Below are 6,696 nucleotides of genomic sequence, written 5' to 3'. Positions count from 1 at the left end.
GAGGACCAACCTGACCATGGGGATATGGATTCTTTCAATATTTATGACCCAATTAGTCAAGTCATGATGGATCATACATTATCCCACCAGTAGGTGAGCTATGCATAGCCCGAAATAATAGATAACAGACTAACATGCAAAAATCATAAAAGATCTTGTATATCGATAGAAGTGGTAATAATAAGTGAAAAACAAGGAGGAAATGTATAAAACATATCAAAATGAGAGAAGGAAAATGGGCCAAATATACAAATGAATCACTCTCAAGATCAGGTAAGATCATTACTACAACCACTACTAAAAGATAGCCAGAGTACTAGGTAGAATCTAATATATACATAACATGTACAAGCAGTCTCGGATGCAAAATACTAAATTGGATTAGATTGAGGAAGATCAGCCTCGGGCAACAATAAGCTCACCCTGCCCCTAATCTGTGCCGAAAGGTAGGAATCACATCAATTTTAGTTGCTACTACCCGAATCTATATTAGAGAAAAGATGCAAAAGTGTAGTATGAGTTTCAAGGAAATCAACCGATTAAGCTTAATACAAAAAAAGTATAACTAAATTACGAGGGTGTAGTCTAAGTAACCAGTAAAAAGTGATAAAAAGGTAAATAACTACCAAGATACGCAAATGTCGTAAATCAACAAATACAAATGACACAAAAAATAAATAATGTGGTAATAACAGACAAATAAAACATAACCTAACTGGACCCCCATATGCCTACTAGGCACACTGAAGAAGACAATTAACCTAACCATAGCCTCATAAGTCGGTGGGACACACAAGAAGTAATTAAAGAAAATAATGTAAATAATTCATAACTAAGCCAATCCCAAGAAATCATAGTAATCAGTCATATGTGCACTTGGCTTGAACCGGCAACAAAGGGTAGTAACAACAAGCGAGCCGCTGGGCTCAAACCTGTAGTGGTAGATAATAACAAGAGGCCATATGCTGGATTCCACCAAAAATAGAAGGTAATAACGAGACCACATATATATATATATATACACAGAACACAATTCATAATCAGATGTTGGACTTGAATCGAAACTTGGAGGAGGCACAACTCCCTGAACAATAGTATTCAGTGCCAGAACTCCCAAATCATAATAACTTAATGATGGACTCGGACAGAAACTCATAATAACCATATCCAACTGTAACATTAAAATCCAAACCATAAATACCCTATGCCAAAGTGGTACAAAAAATTCACAAACAATGACAAAAATAAAGTACATGCTGAATCTATACCAAAACTAAAATACACTTAATTAATCATTCGCATATCTTAATTAGAAAGGGACAAACCCAAGGTTCCAAAATTTAATTCCATGCCCTAACATGATACATGCTATATTTTACTAAAAGACAAGGTACTGAATTTTACTAAAACAGGATCCTAACCTAATAAATTAGGCATGATATATATATGAAATCATACTCAAACTACAAGTACTTGTCCAAAACAAGAAAATAGTATACAATTACCCTAAATAAGATCAATCTAAAGATAGGATCAATCTAGTCTACCTGATCTCCAAAGCTAAATACCTCTCCAAGAATCCTCCAAATAGTGTCCCGATAAAACCCGAGTTGACTAATATAGCAACCTTTTAAGTAAAGTTACAGGAAGTAGGATGTTTAAACTTAAAAATGTTAAGTGAAATTGGAATTTATATTTATATATAAAAGTGCATGTTAATACTAATTGCATAATGACTTGACACTTAATAAGTTAATATGATTACACCTATTAGTGTAGTGTCATTATACATAGATCCCATGTGCAAGATTGTGGCAATACCACCCTTGCTTCCCATTAAATTCACACTCGGGTATTGCATAGGTTCATGGTAAAATAATTAGAACATTTTGAATATAACATAATTAATAGAAGATTATTTCTAATAAAACCTCTATTATATAATAATAATATTTTAACATTTCTAGATTTACTATCTCCACTTAAAATGTTATCACAATTTAAAAGTTGTTATTAAGTAATATAAATATATCATAACTAGAAATTTTTTTTTATACAAGTTAAAAATATTCTTGAAGGGTAATAAATTATATTTCTACCAAATGTCAATTTAAAATAAGTATTCTACAATATATTTGATATCACTAAAATACTCAAACGAACCGCCCAGAACCGAACAATCAGTCCCAGCAAGTCATAAATAACTTGGGGCAGTTATAGAAAAGCTCTAGACACCGAAAATATATGAAATAAGAAAAATGACCATAAGGGTCAATACCACATCCACTACTAAAATGACTTTCATCCGTGAAAGTAAAGGATAAGAAAATACCTGAATTCACAAAAAGGTCGAGATACTGGGCGTGATATCATGCTCGGTCTCCCAAACAACCTCCTCCACTAGATGGTGATGCCACTGAACTTTAACCACTGAATGTCCCTTGAGCGCAACCATCTGACAGCTATGGATAAAATAGACATTGGCTCCTCTACAAATGCCAACCTTTGCTCCAACTGAACTGAGTCTCACCGAAGCACGTGCAACTTATCTAGAAGATAATACCATAACATATATACATAGAACATCAGGTGGATGGATTGGAAGGGAGGAGGTAATGCCAACACATAAGCTATCTATCCCACTGTCTGCAGGATCTCAAAAGGTACAATATATCTGGGGCTAAGCTTAACCCTCCTCCCAAACATTATCACGCCTTTCATGGACAATACTTGTAGGAAGACCCTATGTCACCCACTCTAAATCCCAATAGATGATGTTTGCGGTTAGTATAACTTCTCTATGTATTCTGAGCTTCCCGAAGCCTATATTGATTCACCCAAACTCGGTCTAATTACTCATAAAGTAAATTTATACCATGAGGCCTAGCCTCTGAAGTCTCAAACTAGCCAACAAGAGATCAAAATCGTCTACAATAAAATGCCTCAAATACAGAAATCTTAATACTCGAATGAAAACTGTTATTATATGCAAACTCCACCAATGGTAGAAACTGGACCCACTGACCTCCAAAATTTAACACAAAAATACGGAGCATGTCCTATAAGACCTGAATAGTCCACTCTGACTGCCTATCTGTCTGGGGTTAAATGCGGTGCTAAGGTTAACCTAGGTACCAAACGCCTCCTGAAGCATCCTTATAAAGCTAGAAGTGAACTAAGAGCCTCAGTCTAAAATAATTGACACAAGTACCCCATATAAGCAAATCACCTAGTCAATGTAAACACAGGATAACCTCTCGGTAATATAGGATACTTCAATGGGGATAAAATATGTAAACTTGGTCAATCAATCCACGATGACCCAAATGCTATCAAAACCACGAGAAGAGCGAGGCAATCCACCAATAAAATCTATAGTAACTCGCTCCCGTTTCCACTCGATAATGGGTAGCTACAGAAGAAATAAACCAGGCCTTTGATGCTAGGTCTTTACATACCAACAACAAAGGCATCGAGCCATAAATCCTGCTATATCTCTCCTCATACCACTCTACCAGTAATGTTGCCTCATATCTATCTACATCTTAGACATCACCAGATGAATAGAGTATCTAAAGCTATGAGCCTTTTTAGTAATCAGTTGTATCAAATCTCCAACCTGAAACACAAATACAACCATCAAACCTCAAGATACCCTCAAAATCTACCATAGCCCTTCGAGACTTACCTCTCAATACCTGCTCTAGAATGCTAAGAACCTGTTATTCTCAAACTGACTACCCAAATCTGCCCCAACAAGGTAGATCTAGCCTCAATATTAGCAATGATCTTTTGAGGGTAATAAATATCAAATAGACCATTATGTTAGCTAAGGACTGGATGTAAAAAGCCAATGACCGCTGAGAAACCAAAATGAAGACAAAGCTACCTATAATCATTGATATTCAGCTCAAGGCGTCCACTATATTATTCGCCTTTCTAGGATAATATGGTGATCAGTAAATATCTACAACAAACCCCATACGAATAATGCTTCCAAATCCTCAGCGCAGATACTACTGCTGCTAACTCCAAGTCATGATTGTGGTAGTTTTTCTCATGCACATTTAGTTGCCTTGATACATATAAAATAACACATCCCTACTACATTAGTACACACCCCAAACCAACACATAATGCATCATAATAAATAGTAAATCCCCTGCCCTCAATTAAAAAATCCAGAATAGGAGTTGAAGTTAGCAAATTCTTTAGGTTTAGAAAGCTCACAAACCATCGAAATGGAACTTCCTTCCTGGTTAATCTAGTCATAGGGGCTGCAGTAGAAAAAAATACTCAACGAACCGCCTAGAGTAACCTGCCAACCCAATAAGACTGTAAACCTCAGTAGGTGATGTACACCTAGACTAACTACCAATAGCCCCAATCATCATCGGGTTTACCATAATACCATCCTTAAATACTACGTGTCCCAAGAAAGTTACATACTCAAGCCAGAACTCATACTTTGATTACCTAGAATAAACCTAATGATCTCTCAAAGTATGGATCATAGTCCTCAAATATTGCTCAGGCTTCTCTTTACACCTTGAATATACTAGTATATCATTAATAAATACTATCATGTAGTAGTCAAGATACCACTGGAACACTCAGTTAATTAAATCCATAAAAGTTGGTCAGCCTAAAAGACATTACTAGGAACTCATAATGACTGTAACAAGTCCTTGAGGCTGTTTTAGGGATGTCCGTAGCTCTAACTCTTAATTGATGTTAACTAGATCTCAAATCTATCTTAGAAAACACTATTGCACCTTGAAGCTGGTCAAATAAATAATCGATACAAGGTATAGGATATTTGTTCTTTATGGTCACCTTATTCAATTGCCTGTAGTCGATACACATACACATAGATCCATTTTTCTTCTTCACATATTTAACTGGAGCACACTTAGGAGATATACTTGGTCTGATAAAATCCTTACCTAGAAGATTCTAAAGCAAACTATTTAACTTCTTTAACATAATAGGAGCCATACGATTGGATCCAAAGAAATAGGTCAGGTGTTTCGATTAAGATTAATAAAAACTCTATATCATGCTTCGGAGAAAGGACAATTAGGTTGGTCGAAACACATCCAAAAATTCACAAATAATAGGATAAAGTCAAGCAATGCTCTCTTAGTACTAACATCTCAAACATAAGCAAGAAATGACTCACAACCCCTCAATATCAGTCTCCAACAAGAATATTAGGAATAAGCCTCATCTGTACACGGAGAAAAAACACTTCCATATAACCAATGGTATGCCAGGAAAGGATAAGGTAATAGACTTAGCAAAATAATTTAAGACCGCATGGTAAGGAGATAGCCAATCCACGCCTTGAATCATATCAAAATCCATCATATCTAAGACAATGAGATCAATCCGAGTATCAAACTCTCTTACAGTCACCAAACAAAATATACATACCTGATCCACTATTAAAGAACCACCCATGAGGGTAGCTATACGAAATAGCACAAATAACGACTCTGATTATAAACCCAGTCACGATGCAAAATATGTGGAAACATATGAAAGCGTAGAACCAATATCAAAAAAGTAGAAGATGGTTGATGGCATATGGTAATCATACCTGTGATCAGAGCATCTAAAGTCTCAACCTTTAGTCTAGCTGGTATAATATAATAGTGACACTATATATTACTGGACTGGGTGCCTATCTAACCATCTATCCTACCTCCTTGTGGACCACTTCTAGAACTCTAGGGACCATTCCCACGACCCTATACACCACCCTAACCTAGTGGCAAAACTGATCAAATCGGATGCACAATCAAAATTGAAGGCTTAATCATATGAGGACACTCAAAGGCGAAATGACCAACAAAACTGTATTCATAACATTCCTCGAGCACCCTATTGTGTCTCGAAGGTTTAACAAATCCGAAAAGACCACACCAACTCAACGATTCTAATTGAACACCCCTCTGCGGCTGACTGCTGCTCTGGCAGCTAGAAACACTATGAACGAGATAACCCTTGTGTGACATCTAAAGCGATGCCTGAACTGACCAACTAGGCTGACCTTGATGCTGAGAAGACTGTTGTTGGGGTACCTACCATAAAATCTTTGGCCTATGAACTGTGACCCACTATGGCTCCCACTATAACCACCCTTATAGTGATGTCTATTATCGATGCCCCTTTATGCCTTACAATCTATCTCCTCTATAGAATAAACATGCTTAGATTTCTCAAAAAAATACTTCCCTAAAGTCACTAATCTCGGTGTAGCCCTATGAAGCAATAATCTCAATCCCCTAACACAACATCAAATCCGCTCATACTCCATAGGCAAAATCATAGTGGCGTGTCTAGCTAACTCATGGAATCTTACATCATACTCAACAAAAGACATAGAACCTTATTTAAATATTGTAAACTTATCTCGAAGACAATTGCGTATGCTGAGAGACACATAATTACCTGAAAAAACCTCGAAGACCCGAGTCCAATTCACTGATAGGGATCTAGCTAGCATGGAATGAAGATAACCTCTCCACCACCTCCTCACTGTCGTGTCTAACTAATAAGAAACAAAGTCCACTCCTTGCGACTCAACCAACCCTAAATTACACAACCTCTCCTTGCTACTAGATAGGAATTCATTAGCATCCTCTCCTAGGGTCTGAGAAAACCTGGGTGGATTAAATCTCAAAAATTATC

This window comes from Capsicum annuum, chromosome 9 (genome assembly GCF_002878395.1).
Source record: "Capsicum annuum cultivar UCD-10X-F1 chromosome 9, UCD10Xv1.1, whole genome shotgun sequence".
Lineage (NCBI taxonomy): Eukaryota > Viridiplantae > Streptophyta > Magnoliopsida > Solanales > Solanaceae > Capsicum > Capsicum annuum.
Note: the sequence above shows the minus strand (reverse complement) of the source record.